The 26,768-nt window shown below is 41.3% G+C and overlaps 1 long non-coding RNA gene across 1 annotated transcript; it reads left to right on the top strand.

Moving 5' to 3' along the window:
- Positions 1 to 4,141: 4,141 nt before the first annotated feature.
- Positions 4,142 to 26,212, top strand: LOC144333763 (uncharacterized). Its single transcript, XR_013402759.1, has 6 exons — positions 4,142 to 6,320; positions 6,522 to 6,617; positions 8,260 to 8,390; positions 17,598 to 17,700; positions 20,814 to 20,929; positions 24,700 to 26,212. It is a non-coding gene; the product is annotated as an uncharacterized LOC144333763 (long non-coding RNA).
- The last annotated feature ends 556 nt before the right edge of the window (positions 26,213 to 26,768 follow it).

Genomic DNA, 26,768 nt, shown 5'->3' on the forward strand with positions numbered 1-26,768 from the left:
GAGACCAGCTTGGCTAACATGGTGAAACCTCGTCTCTACTAAAAATACAAAAATTAGCCAGGCGTCTTGGCACGCGCCTGTAATCCCAGCTACTCGGGAGGCTGAGACAGGAGAATCGCTTGAACCTGGGAGGCAGAGACTGCAGGGAGCTGAGAATGCCACTGGACTCCAGCCTAGGTGACAGATCAAGATTTCATCTCAGAAAAAAAGAAAGAAGAAAGAAAAGAAAGAGAGAGAGAGAGAGAAAGAAAGCAAGAAAGTAAGAAAGAAAGAGCAAAAGAGGCCTTCTCAAATTGATATATGTTTTAGGATCTTCACTCCCATCCTTCTCAAAATGCTACCATTTATCTCAGGAGGAGTACCTTGTGAAGCATAAGCACGCATCCTTTGCCACTTATACCCAAGACATTGCAGTTCTTAGCATCCAATGTCTTACTTCCAACAGTGCCGTACAATGGGGAAAGGTAGTGAGTTGGTATGTGGGTGCTGTGGGTGTGAGGAAGATAAAGAGAGAGGAGGAAGCATGTCTTAAAAGTCAGATATAACTCCAGTGACTAATTTTGACTGTAATTTTAGTGTTTTGTGCTAATAACAAAGGCTAACTTCAAACCCAAAGGTGCACATGTATTTGTTTGTTTTTAAGACTTTTCTGTTTTGGAGAGGTGACAACAGCAGGAATTTTTTGCTATTCTGCTCCCTATTCAAACTATACCTAAGCCATATCATGGTATCTAAATCACTGGTAATATTCTGAAACTTGCATTTTAAAAATCTGATTTAATTTAAATAGCTCTGAAAATATCCTCCAAAAGAGATAACATTTATTGCACCCACAATCATAGTGAAGATAATCTCTAAGTAAAAAGAACATGTTCTATCTTATGCCTTTCACTGACACAGATCATTCCTCGCCTAGCTGTATAAGTAGTTTCATTGTGCAAGAATAAATGTTGAAATTATGTTTAATATACTATGGAAAAGAATGTATTGCTAATGACATTTTTAAAACTACTAATAACTACCAATTTTCAGAATTATAATTATCCCTATGATTAAAGTACTGTGAGGAAAACTTATGTCTGTGTTAGCAACGTTCCAATTATAATATAGTAGAATGGTTAAGAACACTAGTTTTGAGACCTGCAATGACAGTGATGGCCCAGGAAGTGCCGATGAAGGGGGAGGCATGCCCTCCTGAGTTCATGTGGGCACTGGAGAGATGGGCACTGTACAGAGTTGGGTCTAGGAAGTGGAGGAAAGACAGAACATGAGGAGGATGCAGGGCCTCCTGCTCCCACGCAGCACCAGCTACCGTGGGGGCAACAATGCCTCCATGCAGCACAAAAAGTAGTGCAAGGAGAGCTGCATCCTCAGGCCCTGGTGACCCGCAAGTTGGAGAAGTTCCAGGACCAGACAACCCAATGCACCTGCAACAACAAAGTCAAAGAGTTGACGGATACAGGGAGCAAGAGTGTGGATGAGCACATAAATCATATCCATGATCAAAAATATAAAGGGTTCCCTCTCATCTGCTGGGAAATAAGAATCTTTGCCCATGACCATCAGGGGTAAGAACAAGAACTATTTAAAAGAATGAAATATTTTGTCTTTTAAAAAAAATTAAGGAATGAAGAAATCAAGAATTGTATTAAGTTCAAATAATATGTTAACTTGCCACTGGACATTTGGCTCTATTTTACATTTTAATCCATAGGAAAAGAAATGGAAGAAAGTGATGATAAATTTTGGGTTAGAGGCCGGGCACGGTGGCTCACGCCTGTAATTCCAGCACTTTGGGAGGCCCAGGCAGGCAGATCACTTGAGGTCTGGAGTTCGAGACCGGCCTGGACAACATGGTGAAACCCCGACCCTACTAAAAATACAAAAATTAGCTGGGCATGGTGGCAGGTGTCTGTCGTCCCAGCTACTCGGGAGGCTGAGGCAGGAGACTTGCTTGAACTCAGGAGGCAGAGGTTGAAGTGAGCCAAGAGGGTGCCACTGCACTTCAGCCTGGGTGACAGAGTGAAAGTCTGTCTCAAATAAATAAATAAGTAAATTTTGAGTCAGTAGTAGTACAAGATTTTTCTAGAGCCCAGATTTCATGCAGTAAGAGCTTGTTTCAACCGTATGGATTGCCTTATCATACCAAGCCAGAGCCCTCTGAACCAGTTGTTCTTGGTACATAGGTAGCAATGGACTAGAAAATCCCCCTCATCTGCCTGTGGTCTGATAGAATTTGAAGAGGGTAATTCTGTTTGTTGCCAAACTCCCACGTACCAGGAGGTGCCACCACACCATTTTCCACAGGCCATGAAGAAACCTACATGATGTCATTTCTAATTTGAATATAAAACATATTTTCGGGGTATTTTTGCATGGCTTGGTTTGATTTTTATGTTTGTTATGGTTTGAACGTGTCCCACAAAGTTCATGTGCTGGAAACTTAATCCCCTACCCAACAGCATTGAGGAGTGAGACAGGCCCCCTCCCTCACCCTCTCTCCTTCTCATACTGTCCTGCTCTTCTGCCTTCTGCCATAGGATAACACAGCACACAGGCTCTTGCCAGGTGCAGGCCCCTGACCTTGTACTTCCCAGCCTCCAGAACTGAAAGAAACCTGTTCTTTATAAATTACCCAGTCTCAGGTATTCTGTTATAGCAGCACAAAACGAGCAGGGACAACATTCAAGAGACTGAAATTGATTAAGATGTGGCACTTTGAGAGAAGAGTAAGGATTAGAACTTGGACAGACTCCTGATGGAAGTGCCTTTCTTGCCACCAAGACACAGCTGTGTTTTTCTCAAGGTTCTTGCACATTACAACTTTCAGCCTGGACCCCGAGTGGTACATGAGAGGCACACATCACACTGGGCATGGGAAGCAGAACTTTTCTCCCACCTCCATGATGGACCCTGGTGCTTCCTTCCCCTGCTCTTCTGCAGGAGAATAGTGGAAAAGGCAGTGACACTCTGCTTTGAAGGGAAAAGGGATTTTGATTATAATGTGTACCAGTGACTGGGTATAAACACTGAAAGACAGATTCTCGGCTGCTTAATTACAAAGTGTTGTAAAGTACTAGATATGGGAAGACTTATTTTTTTCTCAAACAGCATGGGATGAAAGCCTAAACCTGGCACTGCTTGTTTAGCCCTCTCTAGTTGCAGAGCCACCACTAAGAAGATGCCTTGGAAACAGTGAAGATAAGAAAACCATGTCCCCTTTAGTACAAAAGAGGGTCAGCACCCCTTTTTCCAAATACCACTTTTGGTCAAGCCAGGGGCCTCTAGGTCACGCCACGTTCCTTCCCTGGCCTGGGCATTGTGCTGATTAGGATCTTGCTCTCTTTCTACCGCCTGATTATTTGAAATGATAACATAGCCCATATATTCGCAACTTCAAGGCTGTGATATAGTTTCCTAGTGATTAAAAAATAAATAAGATTTACTCCATTCACCTACCCCTGGCCCTAATAAAGCTACAACTATGAATCAGACTGACAAATATTTGAATCTCAACCCCTTGACTTACTACTTAGGTAGGTTTGGGCCATTTTAACCCTCCAGGGCCTTGATCTTCTCACTGTTTTTGTTTTGTTTTGTTTTGTTTTGTTTTAAAGGGAATCATTTTGCCTATCTTCATGGGTGAGGATCAAGTTAAGTCAATGCAGGTAAACTATTAAGCAACTAGTAAACTCTCAACATTTCGTGCTTATCAGAGTTCACTATGTGGATGAAGACGATACAGCTAGGAGCCCTCCTAGACAGACCCTGGAGAGGAAGAGCTGTTGCAAAGTGTACAGGAAGCAAGGGGCACCAATGCATGTTTTGCACCCCCTTTCCTCAGGAACTCCCAGGAACTTCCACGTCACTCCCCATGCTGCTTCCAACACCCTCGTGTATGTTGGTCACTCCTCCAGTGGAAGTGAAAATATTTAATACTTGGAGAACTTTGCAAAGGTCTACTGTGGCTAATAATTCATCCCCCTAAGAACCTCATACTACAAGAACACAGATACATGTGTACACATGCATGCACAGACACTCATCTGGCTTAAGAGCATCAAGAGTCAAGGAGGTAGGGCAATTCCAGAACATTGTTTTCTCTAGATGTCAACTTCCACAGAGCAGGGTCAGAGGGATTCTGGGACCTGTCCCCAGGGGAATTATTTCTAATACCCTTGATAAAATGTACAAAGCTAAGGTAGGAAGTAGCAAGGTGACAGCAGTGGTTAAGTGGAAAGGCTCTCTAAGAGAAAGAACTAATGAATTGGTATTGAAGCTTCTTTTATATATTTATTCCTGTCACCTTTCAATTCAGCAGCTTTTTCCAGGTGACACGGCAAAAGGGCCTGGCAGGTGCACAGGGTTAAGCCAAGGACTATCAATACTGCTCCCTAAAATATTTTCACCCCTGGTTTTGGGGATCTGCTTCTTCTTGGGGTCTTTCTCACTGCTTTCCTGATAATAGCACCTAAAAGACCCATGAAACAAATCCCCAATTCAATGCAAATTTATAGCTGAGTAAACATGAGCATAGGCTTTGGGAACCCACAGAATTGGAGCTTTGCTTAATACCAGCCAGGAAAATGTGGTTGTCAGTTAACCTCTCAGAGCCTCTTCGAGGCTTGGTTTGCTCATCTATTAAATGAGTCTGAATAAGCCCTACTCCTCCAGGTTGTTGCCCCTATCAAATAAGAAATGTATGCAAAGCCCCAGTGCCATGGCTGACACACAGGAAGCATTCAACAAGTGGTAGTGCATTTTCACTAAGTAAAAGGAGTAATGATTTCTTTAGTGGCTTAACACAGGAGTTTCTATCCATCCCAAATAGAGGAAGGATATTCTAATAAACCAATCACTTATGTGATTTGTGATTACACCGTAAAACTCAAGTTCCTGTGGAACTTTTAGAGTAATCAATCCAAAGCTCTCAGCAAGCTCCCCTGGGCCTGATTTTCAAATCCAATGTTACTATAGCAAAGAATTAAAGGAGGGGAAGAAAAGCAACACTGTATTAAATACACCCTCCTCCCCTTTTTCCCAAAGGCTGTTTGTCCCCTTCTCTTGATAACTCTTCAGTTCCCAGAGAGCAGAGACTCTTGGGAAACAGGAAGTAGCAAAATGCCAGTGAGAAAATCCCCAGATGAAGAGCGCAATAAGTCTCCCGGCAACAGTGTGGTCAAAAGGGGGAAATTCCCCCACCAGCCCTGAAAAACAGTCCCTCAGGAAAGCTTAGTGAAGGTTAATTTGGGAAATTCCCTCAGAGGCCACAGAACAGAAATGGAAAACTGCTGTGTAAGAGAAATCTGAACAGAGCAAGCCAGTTCATGGCTGCCTGGGGTGCTCTCTGCATAAACCGTGCTGCTGCCCCTGCCTGACTTCCCCCTTTTCATCCTGATCCTGAGGGTAATCCCGAAGGGGTCCAGTTGCCAGAGCCACTTGACACCCCCCTTCCCCAGGCTCCCAACCCAGGAGAATTAATGCCGCAACACCCAGCCTCTTGACATGAGCTGCTGCTAAAGCAGATTTGCCTCCCCATTAGGACCTCCTGTGACACACCCTCACTCCTGTCCCCATGTTAGACTAGCAAGCCACAGTCATCATACTGTGAGTGTCCCTCACGGTCACTTGCTGTAGCAAGTCCATCACGTTTTACTGGGTTTTCATCTAAATGTGACCTTAGGATGATATTTCTTAGTGCTGCTAAGCTCCAAGAGGCAGGGAGGAATCCTCTCCACAGAGTAGAAGAAGAAAAAAAAGCACATAAACATTGTCCCATGAAAGGCTTAGAATGGAATATCATCTGATCAGCTGAAGCAGAGAAAGCATATAAACACTGCTGGAAAGGGGCCTGGGTCAGGGGGAAGTACTGGAGCCCTGATCTCCAGATGCAAGCGAGGCCCAGTTCCCTGCTGCAACAAGCTCTCCGTGAATCATTTCCATTCCCATAGAACTTCTATTTGGTGTTTTGTTTTGTTTTTTATGTGTGACTTAAAATGACCATTTCAAGAAGATGACAAAAAGGAGATTTCAGTAGAAGAGAGAGGAAAGTAGACTCCATCATGACAGCCTAAATTTGTTTTACTGTATACTTATGCAAAATAGGTATCAAATTTTGGAAAAGATATTTTAAAGGAGAAAGTACTCTGGGTTTAAATTTCTATTAAAAAATATGCTCTACTAGAGCGTGTGTGCCTTTTTATGTAATCAGGACCCACTGCTGTATGAGTCACAATTATAGATTCTACTTTCAAATATTTTTTGACTCCTAGAAAACAGCCCTGACAAAAACCACTTTTCTGATGTCTTCAAACAAACAGGTTCTTATTCACTTTCATTCCTGTGGCTTTGTTAAGATTCTTTTCTCCAAAAATTGTAAAGATTCTCAGCCACCTAATTTTTCCTATGCTCGAAGAAAAGCAATAAACCTCCTTTTTAGGTTTGCATATTTCCTAGCAATTAGAATACTCCTTAAATTCATTTTGTATACACAAATAATAATTACAATCATTACATTTAAGCTACTTTCAAAGTCTCCTACACTTGAAAATTCTAGATAGATTGTCAACATACTCTCAAGAAGTATTCTTTCCATTTCTCATCTGGAAAACTAGCAGGTATTCAATTCTTAATTCCTAACAAGGAATATTTTTTATTTCAGGGAACATTTTTCACTGGCTTTCAGCACCACTATAGTTGTGAATGTGAAATCAATTAAATGAATATGCACGTCAGCAAAAAAAAAAAAAAAAAAATCTCTTTAATGCAGGCACAGATGAAACAGATTCCAACATGGGGCTGAGAGTAATAAATAAACTAATAAAAAAAAGGAAAGCATGGAGCAACTTTGATAGAAGTAAGCTGTTTGCCTTTGCCCTGGAAAGTTTATAGTGTTTTAATCATTGTAAACATGTCAGTATACGTGGATACCGTTTCCATAGCAGCATAGCAACAGTTAGGAGTTTCTCCAAACATATCCAAAGGAAACTAAAAATAGTCTGTCTTCAATATCAAAATACATACGTATACATATTCAGACAACAGTACACAGAATGATGTGTAATGAGAAGTTCTGCAAACACCAACCTTTCACAAAAGAACATCACGGATAGTTTTAAAAACCATTGAGTTGAGTGTCTTTAGAAATGGAGTAGAAACCAGAGTCTGAGGGAAAGCCACATGCCACGTCGAATTTTAAGATCAGAGGTCCTTGACAACAACTGCCTTCAATCATTGCTTTGGCTGCTCTACCTGACACTGCTCTTCCCCTTAAAGACCTCTGTGCCCTATTCACCTTTGGCCTGTACCAAAACTGGAGTTGAGTATATGATATGATACATACTATGATCTCCATTTATTGCAGTATTCTCTCATCTTCTTAAGTTTTCTAGCCATTCATTTCTTCCTTCCTATAGAGATTGGACAGCAGTTGCATTTTGTAAAATAATGTAAAACCACAACAAAAATAATGTGAACCAAGTTCACATTTTCCCAATGAACTGACTTAAACTGACACTCAGTGACAGAAATAGTGATTTCAAAATGAAGACAGAGTGTCAAGTACATTTTTGGTCCTTCACTGTTTGTACTTTTTATTTATATCCAAGAATTACAAGTATTTTAAAAACATCATCTAGTGGGAAATATTATTACTAGGGTATATATAATTTATCATCTAAAAAGGAACACTTGAGAGTGAAAGGGGGTGCTATTTATACTTATATTGAGAAAACAGGTGTAAACTAAGACTGTCTTAGGAAGGCCCAGACAGATGGTCACACAATGTTACACATAAGAGTGTAAGTGTCTTGAGGGCAGGAATGATGTTTTATTTATTTTTGTATCTTCAGAATCTACTGCAGTGCTTGACACCTAGAAAGAATTCAACAAATGCTTTTTAAATGAATATATTTTATCATTGGATTATGTTTTTATAAAACTTTAAAAAGTATTTCTTATACATAATACTAAGCTGAACATATTTCTTTTTTTAGGTCCATAGTCCACATGTTAGGGTAAAATAAAATCTTATGTAGCACTACAGGGTGAATCTTCTTCATCATCTGATCTTCTGCCTCAAAGTAAAGAGGATAAAAATGGCAAAGTAAAATATATCCATGAGTCATAAAAAAGATCATTCTATCAGTCTGGGATGGTTTATGAAAGTACTAAAGAAAGGCTAGAATATGAATTCAGATAGGAAGCAATTTTATAATCTGGTTTCTATGGCTATGATCCTGGTTTAATTTTTTTTGCCAGGAATGTTAGCCCCTAGGGAGAAATACAGAAGGAGTAGCAAATGAGCACACTGACTGGAAAGAATGCTATTTGTCTTTCACTATGTGGAGTTCAGAAGAGCACTGGCCATTGGTGAAGTCCCACAAGTGAAGGTAAGAGCCTCTTCTCTTTCTGCCCCTATCTGCCAGTTTTGCAAGGAGTGCCTTAACACAAATCATTTTTCTATTTGATGGACCTCTAGTCAGTTCTTGGTTTTGTTTTTTGTTGGTTTGTTTTGTTTTGTTTCTAGACGGAGTCTCACTTTGTTATCCAGGCTGGAGTGCAGTGCGTAATCTTGGCTCACTACCTCCGCCTCCTGTGTTCAAGCAACTATCCTGCCTCAGCCTCCCAAGAAGCTGGGATTACAGGTGCTCACCACCATGCCCAGCTAATTTTTATTTTTTTTATTTTTTTTATTTTTGTAGAGGTGGGATTTTGTCATGTTGGCTAGGCTGGTCTCAAACTCCTGACCTCAAGTGATCCACCCACCTGGGCTCCCCAAAGTGCTGGGATTACAGGCATGAGCCACTGTATCCAGCCCAGTTCTTGGTTTTTAAACCACACCAGGCAGGGCACAGTGGCTCACACCTGTAATCCCAGCTACTCGGGAGGCTGAGGTATAAGAATCCCTTGAACTTGGAACACAGAGGTTGTCCATCTCTACTAAAAATACAAAAAAATAGCTGGGCATGGTGGAGCACACCTTTAATCCCAGCTACTTGGGAGGCTGAGGCAGGAGAATCGCTTGAACATGGGAGGTGGAGGTTGCAGTGAGCCAAGATCACGCCACTGCACTCCAGCCTGGGTGACAGAGTGAGATTCTGTCTCAAAAACAAAACAAAACTATAAACCACACAGAAGGATTGCTGGGGGAAGTTATCATTACATTCAAGCAAAACACTTAGTGATCCTCCTATGAAAGAGTCTTGCTATCAATCTGCTACCCCTTAGTGGAGAGGCAGCAGAGTTTGGGAGATGGTATCACCTGTCCTTATCATCTCAGACTCTGCAGTCATTCTGTTTGTTGAGTTTGCAGCCAGATTATTCCACAGGACGTTGCCTAGCATATCTGGATCCCAGTTTCTTCATCTTTCAAAGGGGAAAATAATAATAGTATCCCTTCTAGGGTTATTTGTGAGGGTTAAAAGATATCCATGTAAAACACTTGAGACATGAATGTAAGCTATTATTATTGTCTAGCTCTGTATTTCTTTGGACATTTAGCAAGAGTACTACTGAAAAAAAATTTGTAATTAAAGGCAAAATGTGTACTTTCATGTTTCTAATCCAAATCAACCCAAATGTATGTAACCTAAGGCCAGAAGGAATCTGCTAGGCCGTAGGCCACTTAAGGACTAGATCCTATTTTCATCTCTCTCCCAAGAATTCAATTGTTTATTGCTCTCACACTAAGGGGACTTGGCATTTTATTATTGTTGTTGTTGTTGTTATTCATTAAATTCCATCAAACTGTAGCCAGTTTGTGTTCTGGGCCATACCTAGCCACTACATTTAGGGAAAGCCAAAGGCCTGTCCCAAAAGAATGATATCACTTCTTTAATACCTAATTTAGAGGCTAGGAACATTCCAGATAAGTGAGTTTATTTACAGAATTATGTAAGGCTTTACATTTAATGAATTTCTGGTGTCTGAGGGTAGGAGCAGGGGGAATAGGCTCTTCATAAATACTAGATCATGCTGTTATCTACAGAGTGTGTGCCAGTTGGTTAAATAGAGTCAAATTCTGTTCAGTTTGATAATTACTAAATTTGCCATTCATAGAGGTTCTTTTTAATTCTGGGAATAAGAAATCCACAAACTCATTAAATTATGAAATGTTTCAACCCTATTATCCTAATTCAATTACCCCACAGACTACATTGACACAGGAAGTCTTTGGGACAGCTCCTAAGGGTTAGAAAGACTCAGTAAAAGGAATTTGATTCACATAAAAGCCACCACCGTGTGTGTGTGGTTTTTTTTTTCTTTTTTTGACAAGGTCTTGCTCTGTCACCCAGGCTGGAGCGCAATGGCACGATCTCGGCTCACTGCAACGTCCACCCCCCAGGTTCAAGCAATTCTCGTGCCTCAGCCTCCTGAGAAGTTGGGACTACAGGCGCACACTACCACGCCCAACTAATTTTTTTAATTTTTATTAGAGACAGGGTTTCACCAAGTTGGTCAGGCTGGTCTCTATCTGATCTCAAGTGACCCGCCCACCTCGGCCTCCCAAAGTGCTGGGATTACAGGCTTGAGCCACCACGTCCAGCCTGGTTTAAAAAAAAAGTGAACATTAATTCACGTGATATAAAGTTATGGTTAATGATTCTACAGAAAGATATTTTTACTCATGCCCAGCATAGAGTCTCTGTCCAGTAAATCTACACTGGCAATCAAAGTGACAAAGGGCAAAGGAAACAGGATCCAAGCTTGTTTAAGAATATTTGGGGGCAGGAAACTTGGTCATACATCTGTTTCTTTTGAGTAACAATAGCAATAATTTACTTATCTAGTAGTATTGCCATTTATTCCTTAGCCACATCAAGGGAAATCTAATTATTTCCCACAAAATGAGAACTTCTAATGAAACTTTTCTTATTGAATTCACTTAATAAACTATAAAGGTCTAAATAGCACCTAGATTTTCTTAGCACCCTGACTTCTCCAAACCTCTCCTGAAATGTCCATGTACCATGAATGGGACAAGTGTGGCCAGGTGGAAGTACATGAGACGGAGAATAGGAGATATAGCTTCCTATCACAGTCATGGTTCTGTGACTTAGTAGCTATGAAACTGGGTAAATCTTTTGGCATTAAAATGTTGTCAGAAAACAGGAAATTCACATAGCCTCAAAATGTCACCCCAGGTCGGGCGCAGTGGCTCACACCTGTAATCCCAGCACTTTGGGAGGCCGAGGCGGGTGGATCATGAGGTCAGGAGATCGAGACCATCCTGGCTAACACAGTGAAACCCCATCTCTACTAAAAATACAAAAATTTAGCCGGGCGCGGTGGCAGGCACCTGTAGTCCCAGCTACTCAGGAGGCTGAGGCAGGAGACTGGCGTGAACCCAGGAGGCGGCGCTTGCAGTGAGCCAACATAGCGCCACTGCACTCCAGCCAGGGCAACAGAGAGAGACTCCATCTTAAAAAAAAAAAAAAAAAAAAAAAAAAAAAGTCACCCACAGAGAACTTCTCAATTGCAAAGAAAGAAAGATATCTACACAGTGGAGAAATTTGTCCTTCGAAATTAAAGTTTATTCATGTAAATACTCCCAGTGGTGGCAAAGATACCTCCTTTAAGACTGAATTTGTGCTTAAATGTCACCATTCCCACTCCAACCCAGCCTACCTTTCTCTTCTTGTTATTTCTCTAGCTCAGTCCCTTATCTGTTCCTTCATAGCTCTTATTCCAACTCTGAAGTGTTTTATTAATTTGTTTGTTAGCTGTTGTGGTGGGGGTGGTTTTGGTCTGTCTTTCCTATTATATCAGCTCCAAGGGAGCAGGAACTGTTTCTGTCTTATGCATCACTGAATCCTCAACTTCTAACACAGAGCCTGACATGCAGGGGCATTCAATGAGTACTTATTGAAAAAATGAATCAATGGATGAATGAGTAAATGAATAGATTTAATTTTTTTAAATATCCCAAGTTATTTGGAGTTAAATCTAGAAGGGAGAAAAATAAATAATCAATCTTCTGTGTCGTGGCTAAAAATTGAAGTAAAACACTAAGTATTTAGTCCCAAGGGGTCTACAGACCCTAACCTTGGTTCTAAAGGCAACTCTAAGATAAAGAGTTCCAAAATGCTTTGCAAAATGGTGTCTTTACTAGGATAAGTTCATGTCTCCCAATATGATTCCTGGAAGAATAACACTAATTTGAATGTATAAGCTATGCCATCTTTTTTAGCTGTGTCATTTTTAAAAGCAAACTGTATTCCTTGCCTCACAGTCCTACATACCCCAAATATCTCACATAACACATAGAGAGGAATTTTCTCACTATAAGTCTCACTTTAGAAAACTCCCTGGTCGTCAGCTGACCCCATGAACAAAGCGTCCTTTCAATGCTGAGAGCAACCACAGCTGAACAGCAGATCAGATGAACCAATACAGCCATGGCTGTAATGACACTCTTAGAAACGCAAGAGTCCTCACTGAAAGAACAAAGATCAATATTTAGTGTCTTGTGTCCCTACAGGCTGTTCATCAATTTTATAGCATCCTGTTCTGCCACTTCCCTCACCTCTAACTCCAATTTGCTCTTCTAGGAAAAAAGAAAGGTCAGTCTGGAAGTACATAGTAGTAATATAAATGCGAAAACATTTCCAACAAAATACGAAGTTTGAATTACAATAATTGTGCTATGTTGACACCAATATTTAGTATTCAAAAAATAAATCTGGCCAGGCGTGGTGGCTCTTTGGGAGGCTGAGGCGGGCAGATCACAAGGTCAGGAGATCGAGACCACAGTGAAACCCCGTCTCTACTAAAAATACAAAAAATTAGCCGGGCGCGGTGGTGGGCGCCTGTAGTCCCAGCTACTCGGGAGGCTGAGGCAGGAGAATGGCGTGAACTCGGGAGGCGGAGCTTGCAGTGAGCCGAGATCGTGCCACTGCACTCCAGCCTGGGCGACAGAGCGAGACTCCATCTCAAAATTAAATAATAAATAAATAAATAAATAAATCTATCTTTTGCTGTATTTTAAAATATTTCAATGCATTTTAAAAGAATAAAATCTTTGACTGTAGTTTAACACTTAAATGCATGTTTGGTATTAACTAAATGGACTTTACTAAGTGCCTTACAAGTGAAAGAACTGAAAGAAAGGGGCAAAAGTTATTGCCTAGTTATCTTTTGTTTTCTTTTTTTAGACAGAGTCTCGCTCTATTGCCCAGGTTGGAGTGCAGTGGCAATCTAGGCTCACTGCAACCTCCACCTCCCAAGTTCAAGCAATTTTCGTGCCTCAGCCTCAAATGATTTTTGTGCCTCAGCCTCCTGAGTAGTTGTGATTACAGACACCTGCCACCTCGCCTGGCTAATTTTTGTGGTTTTCTTTAGAAGAAACAGGATTTCACCATGTTGGCCAGGCTGGTCTCGTACTCCTGACCTCAAGTATCCACCTGCCTTGGCCTCCCAAAGTGCTGGGATTATAGGAGTCAGCCACTGTGCCTGGCAGCCTAGTTCTCTTTAGATCCGTTTTATTCCCTGAAGTCCGCAATACTAATCATTGCACGGTCTGACTCTTGGCCTCAACCATTCCCAGACATAGACTTTACATACTGCTGCCACGGTTTCAACTCCCATGATACACTAACCTCCTAATTTTCACACATTTAATTTCTTAATGAAACAAGGAAGAAATTAAGACTAGTCTCATAATAATATAGTTAACTTTCCACATAAATTGCTTCAAATAAAGTTTAGAGCTGATGGCGTGGTTTGGGAGTGTTTTTGATGATCAGCCAAAATGGGATGTGATATGATGTGCAGTGAGGAGCTAAGCCAGGTCTTTGTCACCATCCACCTTTCCTGTTTAGAAAATATCCATTAACATCGCAAAGAGGCTGCCATGTTAAGTAATTGTAGAAGATTGTCACTAGGGTAAAAATGGAAGATATTTGCCAAATGGAATATGTTGAATGAAGTGACAGTGTCACTCAAGTGAAACCACAGCCAGAGTATGATGTGACAGAGCCAACCCGACTTTTAAAAGAGCTGGGTAGCACCGCGAATGACAAGACCCCCTTATCCCACATTCCTGTGGTGGAGAGCATGGAGGTATTGACTGAGCTGTTGGTGGCAACCTCATGCCTTCTGCAACTCAATCAGACATCACCAAGGACCTTATTATTCTCTAGCTTATGAATAACTGTTTTTATGTCTTCACTATTTTTTATAAACTTATTGTTTATGGAAATAAATTCCCTCATCATAATGAAATAAAGAAAAAAAAATACGACAGACTTTTTTTCAATCTACCGGAGCATATTTTCATTTTTTTTTCTTATGACAACATTTTAAAATTATTTTTTTTAATTACTCATCTCTTATTCATAACTATCCTGTTGATCAAGTGAGGGATAAGAGTAACCTGCCCAAGATCCCCAGGTATTAGCTGATTAGGGCCTCTGGGCAGTTGTATCACTTTGGTTCCATCACAAGCTTTTCTTTCTACCCCTTCCCACATCCCATCTCCAGACATTCACAAGGTATGCCATCTCCAAGTGTCCTTGAGCTCCAAAATGACCCAGCCCTTTTCTTCAGTAGTTAGTCCCTGTGAAGGGTTCAGTCTCTTGCAAAAATGACAAGTTTAAAGACTACTTTGTTGTGTCAGCCTATCTGCACCCTTCTGGTATGCTTCTCCTGTGACATTCCATGAAGGGGGTTATGGGCAGAGTCAGGTTGTACTGGGGTTGCAGAAACAGAGGAATCTTTATAGGATCATCTCTATCTTTAGGCATCAATCCACCCACCTCTTCAGATTCTGCCAAGAGCTTTCAATTGGCAGAAGTCAGATAGCTCCGTGGAGCCAAAGAGTGGTCCACTACCTTAATGATGCGTTATTCAATTTGTGTTTGAAAATGAATTTATTGGTCTGCAGTTTTACCAGGTTGTGATTTGTCAATTAATATTTAATAATTTTTTTGAGACAGGGTCACACTTTATCACCCAGGCTGGAGTGCAGTAGCACAATCAGGGCTCCGTGTAGCCTCAACCTCCTGGGCTCAAGTGATCCTCCCACCTCATCCTCCTGAGTACCTGGGACTACAGGTGCATGCCACTACACTTGGCTAATTTTTTTGTATTTTTTTTAGAGACAGGGTCTCGCCATGTTGCTTAGGCTGGTTTACTATGACTTTTAATTCCATTAGAGTATTTTGCATTTAATTTTACTTTAAAACAAAAATGTTTTATGGTATCTTGTTCACTGTTACCCACTCCCCAGTTTGCCACACACTCAATCCTTCCAGTTTGGTAGGGTAACACCAAATGCTAGCCTAGATAACTATTTAAAATGTCAGTGGTTTAGCACAATCCGTCGGTCAGCTTTTGCCACGTTATTCTCCAGTGACAAGCAATCCTCATATCAACCGCAAAGGTTTATGTTTCGCTATGGAATATGTTGGCTACGTGTCAGTTGCCCCTCCGCTCCACTTGTCTTCTTCATCTGGGATCCAGCCTAAATGTCACTTCTGGGTCTGGGATCCAGGTTAAATGCTGTTCTGAGAACAGGAGAAAGAATCATCGCGGAGTCATGCAATAGCTCTTGAAGCTTCTGCTGGAATGTAGTCTACATTATGTCTGCTCACAGTCCACTAGCCAAAGAAGGTCAGATGGCCAAGCCCAACATCAGTGGACAGGAAGGATGCTCTTCCTCCAGAGAAGCTCACCACAGAAGACCCCTGTAGCTCTACAGGTAGCAGATACAATTTACTTAAAAATAGAATTTTGTTTCTCACTCATGTAATACTTCAATGCAAGTGCGCCTGGTTTGTAGGCACCTTTCCTCCGTGTGATTATTAAAAAAACCCCGGGTAAGGCTGAGGTGGGCGGATCACGAGATCAGGAAATGGAGACCATCCTGCCTAACACGGTGAAACCCCGTCTCTACTAAAAATACGAAAAATCAGCCGGGCGTGGTGGCGGGCACCTGTAGTCCCACCCACTCCGGAGGCTGAGGCTGGAGAATGGCGGGAACCCGGGAGGCGGAGGTTGCAGTGATCCGAGATCGCGCCACTGCACTCCAGCCTGGGCGACAGAGCAAGACTCCGTCTCAAAACAAAAAACAAAAAATAAAAAACAAAGCAAAAACAAACAAACAAACAAACCAACCCAGGCTATTTCCATCTTGTGGTTCCACCCATCTGCATCCAGCCAGCAGATGGGGAAAAGAAAATGAAGATGCCCCCACCCACTTCTTAAAAGTCTGGGCCTAGAAAAAGAGACACGCACATCTTCTGTCACATTTTATCAATGACCACCTGGATGCAAGGAGTCAGGAAGGTACGACATGCTAAAAAATGTAGCCTCCATCTTAGAAGCCACCTCCCAGCAACAACTCCGCTACGGAAAGAGGAGGGTAAAGTTTTGGTGAATCATTGGCCATCTCTGCCATGCAAAACCTCAAACTCGCTATCCGGGGTGTGCCTAGGCTTTATTTCTAGACCCATTTATACTGAAATGGAATGGCCAAAAATATTCCAGATCTTGTGATTTGGGTTTTTGTTGTTGTTGTATTCTTTCATTTTTAATGTTGACCCTGCTGACTCAAATAACAAGGCATAAGCGACTTAGAAAATCACCATGTCCTGGCCAGGTGCAGTGGCTCAGGCCTGTAATCCCAGCACTTTTGGAGGCCGAGGCTGGAGGATCACCGGGAGGTCAGGAGTTTGAGACCAGCCTGACCAACATGGAGAAACCCTGTCTCTACTAAAAATACAAAATTAGCCAGGCATGATGGTGCACACCTGTAATCCCAGCTACTTGGGAGGCTGAGGCAGGAGAATCGCTTGAACCCAGGAGGCAGAGGTTGCAGTGAGCTGAGATTGTGCCATTGCACTCCAGCCTGGGCAACAAGAGCAAAACTCCATCTCAAAAAACAGAAGAAAAGAAAATCACCATGTCTTTTGTCTAAGGAAATTTTCTACCCCATCTATTCTTGATAGTTCAGAAAGAAAACATTAGTAATGATTTTCACAGTTGTCTCTTAGTTTTTCCATTTCCCGATTTGGGGTTACGCAACCACTAACACCATTGTGTTTATCTCTAAACCCCTGAATTTGCACATGCAATCCTTTTGTTGCTTAACTGCCCAAGTGAAAAGAGCAACTGGTCATTTACAAGCACAAATTTGTGAGCAGGAAGAGGGATTTCACCAAAATTAGGAATGCAAATACATAAACTAAAATTGAAAATTGACCTCAATGATCACAAATGACTAGTTAGAAGTAGTTGCTTCTTCAGCCAACGGAAAACCTCTCTATCACCAAATCCCCCAACTACTTCCACCTACTCCCTAGCATGGGCCCTTCACTTCTGCCTTCTCTAACATCTGATGGTGGCCCAGATGCACAAGATACTGGCTGAGAGCTCATTTGCAACCATAGCCTCAGGCTCCCAGAGAACTTTGTTTTTAACTTTTTTAATAGCACAGTCACATTCTGTCTTGCATCTTAGTAGTTTGTGTACAGCTCTCTCTCTCTCCTAGATAATAATAAACCCCTTGAAATCAGAATCCATGTCATATTTGTCTATTTCCTACAACACTTCCCTGGCACATAATCAAAGCTTACTATTTTTTAAATTTTAATTAGGTCAGGTTACAGCTTAATCTGGGCTCCAATCCTGTACTTGAGGCCATCTTCAGATGGTGCTTCCACTAAGTAAGCTGTGGGATGCCCATGTTGCATTCGTCAGGCAAGTCAAGGTCTCTAATTCCTCTCTTGTAACCCCTCCACTTCTGTCTACTTTTTCACCAAAGATGCTGATGTCATTGAATCTTGCTTGTAGAGTTTCACATGCTAGATGAGGAACTCGAGAAGGAAAGGGAAATCTGTCCTGCCCGCACCCCTGGCTTCCTTTTTTCCTTATTTAGTTTCCATGTTGGTCATGTGGCAGCCATAGGAAGATGTTTTGGGGTTCTTGCTCTGAGGCTCTTGAAAACATAGGAAAGCTGTCCTAAACCGCTGGGTCTCCTTCTTGGTCTCTCCTATCTCCACTCTGATTCATAAGCCCAAAAGGTCATCCTGCTCCTTTTAAATCTTCAGGAAATTGGAGCCTAAACCCAGACAAACCTTTCAGGTTTTCTGTTGTAGATTTAACACATATCAGTAATATCTGTGAAGAAACCATAATCCTGACTTTAAAACAAAGGAAGAAGGAAATGCAGGAAGTGTCCTGGTGTGGTAAAAAGAAACATCCAGCAGCCTGGGCAGCCCATCTCTACAAAAAATAAAGAAAAAATTAGCCAAGCATAGTGGTGTGCGCCTGTAGTCCCAGCTACTTGGGAGGCTGAGGTGGGAGGATCGCTTGAGCCCAAGAGGCAGAGGTTGCAGAGGGCTGAGATCTCACCACTGCACTCCAGCCCGAGCAACAGAGCAAACAAGACCCTGTGAGAGATAGAGAGACACAGAGAGAGAGAGAGGAAGGAAGGAAGGAAGGAAGGAAGGAAGGAAGGAAGGAAGGAAGGAAGGAAGGAAGGAAGGAATCCAGGTAGGAATCAGAAGATCTTAGTTTTGAGCTCTGGCTCTTTTCCGTTTCACCTGGCTGACCCTAGACAAATCAGTTTGTGCCCCTCTGGGTCACTCCTCAGTATAGACAAGCAGCCTGAATTAGGATACCTCTAACATCTTTCCCAGGCCTGGAAGTAGGAGTCACTAACATGGCCAATGCTATTGTAATAGAGCCACCGTTTCCGATCTGCTAGAGATATGGTTTTCGGCCCAAGCATTTGCCATCTGCCTCTTTTGAGTCTTGGCTGGTAATCCATCAACTGTGCTAGATATGAGATCTTATCCAGTGAATTAAGTGATATTTATTCCATTTTTCCATTTAGAAGAGGCACAAAAGTACATATCCCATCCCAATGAAACAGACTTCCATTTTTTTAAAAATGTGACTGGCAGCACAATACTTTCCTAGCACACCACCTGCCATTATCTCTCCAGGTGTTTACTGTGGGCAGGAGGCTGACAAGGCCTAAGCTTCCTCTTCTACTTTAGAGCTCAATAAAGGAAATAATGACGCCAAGTGAAGAAAAAGCTCTAATTTCCAGCTCTAGTTCTAGTTGGGGTAGAGAGTTCTGTTGTTTGGCAAGATGTTCTAATGGGCTTCTCACAGCAGGAGTTAGGGGATTATCTGGCAACAGGAGAAAGGAACTGAAAGTGTTCTGCATAAAAAATGTAAAAGTCTATCTCCCTTGTGGGCACAGGAATTTGGACAAATATTCCCAGTTGTATTTAGAAGAAACAAAGGTTTCTTGCCCTGAATTTAGATTATTCAGTCTCTGAGAATTATTGCTTTTTCTTTGTGCATGCTTGCATGTGTGTGTTTGTGGTGTCTGTGTGTGGGGAGGAAGGGGTGGGTGGGGAGAGGGAGGTGAAGGAGACGTTCTCATATTCACCCATCCAAAGCTTGCAGGGAGAATGAGAAACTTCTGCACATCTCAGCAGTGAAGAAACCTTGAGGGGACCTTTCCTGAAGGGTTGGAGCTTCCCACTGACTATCCTGACAAAGTCCCCATGGGGTTATTATTAATTGAATAACTCAGACCTTGGGAAATGCTGTTGTGGTATCATGAGACTACCTGGTCAGACAAAAGGAGGGAAGCATCTGGTACCGATTCTAATATAATATCCCCCTTTGGCAGAGTTTCACCCGTGAAGTCAGTTGGTAAGGAACTAAGAAGGAAAACGGAGAGTTGTAGATCTCTTAAGTGGCTTTATTGTTCCCCTTTCTATCACTTTCTAGGCCTGAGGGTAAAAGAATGGGATGGGGTTTTTCTGAAAAGGAGAGCTGCAGAGAAGCAGTACTAAGAAAATTGAAGAATAAGCCATTCTCAGAGGAGACAAGAGAAGCCTTGGTAATGCTGGAGCAAGGTTGAGAAGGGCAGTGTGCCTACAGAGGAACCCATGAACAGTTTCCATTGTTTACTGACTTTACCTTGCTTGACTAGAAAATGCATTTGTCAGTAGGAATGTTATCATCTCCAAGGGGGCAAATATTGGTTCTCAGTGGATGAACAAAATCTTAGATATTATAATGGATTGTGGCCCTCCAAATGGCCAGAGTAAATAAGCAAATATACAGTGTATCTGTGGAGTTTAAATTTCATGAGTGGAGTAAAGGGTGGGGTGGAGTGCAATTAGGAAAAAAAAAATGTCTAAAGGTCTTCTTTGGGGGAAGGGTGATAAGGAAAAAAAAAGGTTGAGGAACAGTGTTTCAGAGCAATTATATTTAGCTTCAGTTTCACATTATTCACTCCTGCTTGTAATTCCCTCTTGTTCTCTATCCTTTCATTTAAAAACATATAAGTTATGTGTTTGAGGGGGTGGGGGGAATTAGGCCTCCTGCATGTTAGCTCCCAGCTGGGAGCTCCCAGAGAAGCCTGGGATCCAAGTGGAGACAGGCAGTGAAGGAAGCAAGAGCCCAAGGCAGAGATGAAGACTGTGGGTGGATCTCCAGCCACAGGGGCGATTCAGAAACTGACAGGAGGCCAGTTCCCTCTGTGGGCCTTAAACTGTGGTGCCTGGACCAGTAGCAGCAGCAGCATCACTGGGAGCTTGTCAGAAATGCAAATTCTCAGGTCCCACCCCAGACCCGCTGAATCAGAAACTCTAGGAGTGGGGCCCAGCCTTCAGGTGAGTCTGATCCTCCCTCAAATTTGAGAGTCATTGGTTTAGAAGCGAAACAGGTGACCGAAGGAAATGAGGAGCCACCTTTTGGGAGAAAGGAAAAAGAAAGCAGAGGTTCAGTAAACTAAAATTTCCCACTCTCTAGTTTTTTAATCATCTTTAAAAATTGTCGTTTAGACCTCAGCAATATAAATATTGCTCATTTCCACCAAGGAGGAAAACAACTCTGCCATCAAATTTGCTGAGCACAAAGTGAAAGGAAATCTGCAATCCACTGGCTAATTAAGACCCATGTAAGTAATCAAGGCAGACAAGTCAAGGACAATGAGTCTCAGGCTTATCTTGGCTGATTCGGCCACCTTCACTGATCACCTAAACCAAATAATCAGCAATCACTTTATTTTGTGTTGTGTAAACACAGTAGAAATGTTCACAAAGTATTCCTAATGTGTAACAGAAAGATTGTTACTTACTCAGCTTCCTATGTAGGGAAGCTAACTTATCTATTCAGGATCACACTGTCACTGATGCGCAAGATCCGAGCTCCCAGGTTCTGATCCTAAACTTTCAGATGATAGAGTTCAACTTCTTTTTCTTTTTAATTCTCTCCTTCCTTATGAACTACAGCAATTTGATGTGTAATTTTTTTTCTATTTATGAAGCATTAGCAATTATTTGCCCTGAAAACATTTTTAATAAGAAGAAAACTAAGGTTGAATGCAAACAATTTAGTAACAACCCACTTCAGTTTGGTCCTTCTGTGCCTTAGGCCACTGTCATGTGTATGAACTTGCAAAACCCTAGATTAAAACCCAGATTATCCACAGTGCTTTTTGCAGAGTTAATTTCTGTCAGAGACATATTAATGATAGACTTTGGAAGAAACACCAAATAATAGTGACTTTCCAGTAACTTCAGTACTAGTCCCTAGGTTACCCATGAAGCTAGAGTCTAGTGAAAATACACCAAAGATTCTTTTCCTGACCAAAACCATAACTGAGTCTCTAGAAAAATGTGTTTGCTGTGATTTGTATTTTCGATATAATAATTATGCCTCCATACTATTTCTGGTTTATATCTAAAATGACCTTGTACCAACTGTTTTGACTGCTCTGGCAAGGCGATACCTAAGATTAGCCCTAAACAGGTTAAGCTTAGCTATCTCAATTAGCCTTAAATGTTTAACATTTAAGGTTACTCTTAGCTATCTCATAAGGGAGTAAGTACTTACTTAAATCATAAGGGAGTAAGTCCTTACTCCCTTATGATTTAAATAATCCAAAAAAACATTTTTAAAACAGTATTGCCCTCCTTCTCTTACTGAACCAGTTAATGTATCACCTTTACAATAACTTTTGTCTGTGTTTCTCAAAGGCCTGTGCTGGCCTTGATCACATGTCAAATTTCAGGTCCTGTGAGTTCTTGACCATGTAGTTATTTGGAAGTTCATACCATCTTTCTCCCTCTGGTGGGTTTCAAAATCATATCTCTTTGTAGATTTGTACAGAGAGGTCTGTTTCAAACCAGCACCCTCCCAACCCCCAGATGCAGGCTGAACTGAGATCTAATGAGAAAGCATTCCTGCAGAAGAAAGGAAATGCTCTCAAGATATGCACCGCCTCAGTGTTTTTTTTTTTTTTTTTTGAAACTGAATGTTTTGTGAAGTTCTTTAATTGCCTTTTTATTTTTGAGTAAACCAGAGAGGGAGACCCTAAGTGTCCTATTATATTATGAAGTGAGTACATATGTAAGGAAAGTCTTTTTTTCTTTTATTTGAAACACTAAATTAAATAATTCACACTCAGTGGCAGGTGTAATCCTTCTTAAAGACATTTCTTAAGGATCTCCAAGTTTTCCCCGAACAAGCATACATTTTATTCAAACTATGAAGTAATACCCACTAGAGCCTCCCTGGGTATTCCAAAACACTCTGCATGTTCCAAAAGAGCCCTCTCTTAGTACAAACTGTAGGTAAACTAATGAAACCACACCATAAAAGCAAGCCTGAGCCACGGATACTAAGGGCTTATCCCGTCCCGCGGGATAGTCAGAACAGGCCCTGGAGGAGGGGGTGGGAATTTGGGGAACAAGAGACACGAGAAATAGAGACAAGACAGTGCTCTGATCAAGTCTCGTTTAATGGCGGTAATGCAATGCCTTATATACATTTGGAGGGGAAGGGGTTGGGCTAAGGCGGAAATGACCTCATTGCGGAAGGCGTGGCCAGATAGGTTTCGGTTTCTCCAGTAGAACGTCATGTTGCCCCTGCACTGTCAGGTAGTCTTTTCGCGGGCGCGGGAAAAATGAATGAAGAAGAAGCGGGAAGAGCGCCATCTTTTAATGGCGGTATTAATACAAGGAAGAAGGTAAATCTAGGGAGAAGGTGTGGGGTGGAAATGAATATAGCTCAGGCTTTTAATCCTTAATTATTATTCGCTATGGCCGGGGCGTGCAGCTCCGGACAAGGGCTAATGTTTATTGAGCACTTACCATTTGCCAGGCACAGACCTGAATATTTTACATGTATTCATTTGGACTTCATTAAGAATCTGATGACCTAGGTACACTCATCATCCTCATTTTACAAATGAGGAAAGTGAGGCCCAGAAAAGTTAAGTAACATACTCAAGGTCACCCTGCTGGTGAGTGGTCAGGCCAGTTAACAAGAGCTCTCATATATGGCTTGGAAAGATCTTCCCCACCCTCCAACCCCCACTCTTTTATCCCACTGCCTCCCACTCATCCTCCTTCCCACTTGCCTCTTTATGCATTTTATACTGTGGGGTTGGTTAAGCTGGAGCTCTGGTTGCCTTCAAATTCCTTTCTTTCCCTAAACCCTGTCTTAACCTACCTGCAGCCCTGCCCCTGGCTGGAGTCACACAGAAAGCCTGAACATCTGATACTCATTGGTCATGCTTCCTCCCACTAGGGACTCATTTCACACTGTGCTTAGAAATGTATGCAAAAGCATTATCTTCTGCTGCTAGCAGCAGCCCCTAGGATGTACGTGTGCTCTCTGCTGATGGTTAAATTTGGGGTAACTGAGGCACTCTAACACAGCGGGAGCAACTTAATTTCTCAACTGCTTACATTAAAGATGAGACCAAGGATGAACATATTTGGATTTTTCAACCCGATGGTTCATCTGTCACGCTGCCCCTCCTCCCAAGACTTTCTCTTCCTGAGGACCTCTTGGTGAGAAGTTGCCCACCCCACACCCAAGCCAAAGTGGACTGGCAGAGCCCTGCCAGAAAACCAAGCAACAAATCTATTAAAGGCAGGTGGCTACTGCTCCTTCCTCTTTCTCCTTATCTGAGATGATTAGAAGTCCAGGTACAGAGGACCTGACCCATGTGTCCTACCTTGAGGACACTGCAGTATTAATTAGTTATCATTGTCTGCAGAATAAAAAAGAAAAGAGCCTGTCCATGAATAGCAAACAACACCCTGTCCTCCTCCCCATCCCACCAAATACTTGTGTCAAGAGCAATTGGAGGCAGCAATTGTTCTATTCAACATTTGTCTAGTTGAGACCATCTTGGCGTCTGCTTTATCTCTGCTAGAGTTCAAATCCATGGGGAGTTTTAGGAGATGCAATAATAATATTAGAGCAGGTTTATATTTGCCGCATACAACTTGGATCATATCAAGGTTATTATCCAAAACTTATCTGAAGAATGTTTCCTATAACATCCAGGAATTTGCGAGTTTGTTAAGGGAAAGCTTTCAAATGTAAGAACAAACACAAAGCCAGACTCCTGGTATGGCTGAACTGTGGCAGACATAATTTCCCTCTCATTTCACAGTCAACACGGGTTTATGGTGAGAGCCAGAGACAAAGATTCCTGTCCTCATGAGACTTTCCAATGGCTTATTTTGGGAGATTCTTGGATACCAGCTATTTACTTTCAAAAAGTTCAGTGGGAATTATTTTAATGTAAGAAATACTCATGACAGCCGGTTCGGGGGCAACTTTTCCAAACATGCTGTAACAAAATTGGCACTTTTAGCTAAATCACACCCTGTTCTTCAGACATTTGACTCAGATTTTTCTTTACTACAGTAAATCTGTACTTGGATCATGGAAGCTTGTAGGGACTAGCCATGCCAGTCCCACCTTAAAGACAGAGTTCCTGGCTAGATTGCATTTTCTGGAACAAATCCTTTAAATATTTTCATTCAAAGAGAACAGTAATGACAGCTTCCAATAATCAACCTGAATATTTTAGTAGAAGCTTTTCTAGACATTTGTGTTGGGATAACTAATGGAACGAATAGATTTAGGAAATGCCAGAACTCCTAATTAAGCCCTGGATACTGCCTCAGATTCTGAATGACTGGATATGTTGGGCATTTTATGCCTCATCCTTCATGTAAGCCAACAAACACCTATTCTATATTTATTCTAAAAAACTTTACTAAAAACTTTACTAATATTAAATTTTCTAAATACTTTCTAAAACTTTACTAATATTAAATTTTTTACTTAAGATCTTCAGAAAATTTTCCAAATTTTATAAATCGTATACATTTTTGATGCTGCTATTTCTATAGATGTCTGCTGGAAGTTGAGTTGTGCCTTTAGGAATATTTTCCTACTACATCACTGGAATAAGTGTTACCAAAAAAGTCTCTGTACATTCTGCATGCCTTGATTAAATGTATTAATTTTCTACCAGATCACTATTCCTATAAGTTTTCAAAATAAAAATGAGTATGGTCTTCAAATGTTCATTCCTCTACTATTTACTCTCCCACTTTCAAAAGCTCCCAATTACTCAAAGTAGTATATTTCTCAGATTCTATTTTAAATAATTGCAACAGCAGTGAGTGATTGAAAGACATTTTCCCTAAAGTTTTACGTCCTTTTCTATGCAAAGTTTCAACAACAAAAAAAATTTTTTTAAATAGAGACAGGGTCTCACCATGTTGCCCAGGCTGGTCTCAAACTCCTGAGCTCAGGCAATCCACTCATCTCAGCCTCCCAAGTGCTGGGATTACAGATGTGAGAGCCACCCTGCCGGCCAGTTTCAAAGAAATTATAATGAAAGAAAGTTAGGCAGCACAGTAGGAACAAAGAATTCCACTTCCATGTCACAAAGACTCGGGATCAAATCTTCTAGTTAGAGCCCTAGCTCTAACTAGCTGTGTGACCTTGAGCAAGTTACTTAATTTTCTAGACCTCAGTTTCCTCATGAGCAAAATGAAAATATTAACACCATCCTCAAAGTTACTGTGAGGACTAATTAAAATAATGCTTGTATCCTGCTTAATCCAGTGCCAGCACATAGTAAGCTCTGAATAAGTGGTGGTTAGAATTATTACCAACACATGGGAGGACCAACTTTCCATAAGAGACAGTGCTGGGAGATCTCACATATGCTACCTCATTTAATTCTTCGCAATCCTGAGAAGCAAGGAAAAATTCTTCCCATTTTTATGGATTAGGAAAGTAAGGATCAGAGAGGCTGAGTAACTTACTCAAGGTCGTATAGCAAAGTGACAGGGCTGGAATTTGCAGCCAGGTCTACCTGACCCTAAAGTTTATTTTCACATGGAAGTTCATCCTTTCCAAATTTCTTTCACTATTTCATGCAAAAATATAGATTTCCATTTTCAAGTTTGTGTCCTTTAATACATAGCTACATGAAACTGCTTCTTTTATATTATCATAAATAACAAATATATCTTCTGCCATATTTAGTTCTTCATTCAATTCAAGATAAACATATTTTGCCTAAAGGTTTTATTGGCATTTGGAAGAAACTCAAAGTCTGTATTTAATTAAGATCTATAAACAGAAGCCAGATCAAATCACAGAATAAAGAGATTCCAGTGCTGGGTATGGATCTGTCTTGATCTAAATTTAGATTTCAATCATTGTAACCCATCTTTATACATTTCTTCCTTCATTCAATAAACATTTATTGAATGCTGTATGAGTTAGTCATGGAGCCTGCCTTCAAGGAGCTTAGGGTTCAATAGGAAAGAGAGATATACAAAAAGACCTATAATTCCAGGCAGGAAATAGTAGGTGCTAGAAGAAAAATAGGGAGAAAATGCTGGGGAGTCTCAAGGGTGGCCGTTACTTCCTACTGAGGAGCAAAATATCAAAGAAGGCTTTGGGGGAAA

Source organism: Macaca mulatta, chromosome 13, assembly GCF_049350105.2.
Source record: "Macaca mulatta isolate MMU2019108-1 chromosome 13, T2T-MMU8v2.0, whole genome shotgun sequence".
Taxonomy (NCBI): Eukaryota; Metazoa; Chordata; class Mammalia; order Primates; family Cercopithecidae; genus Macaca; species Macaca mulatta.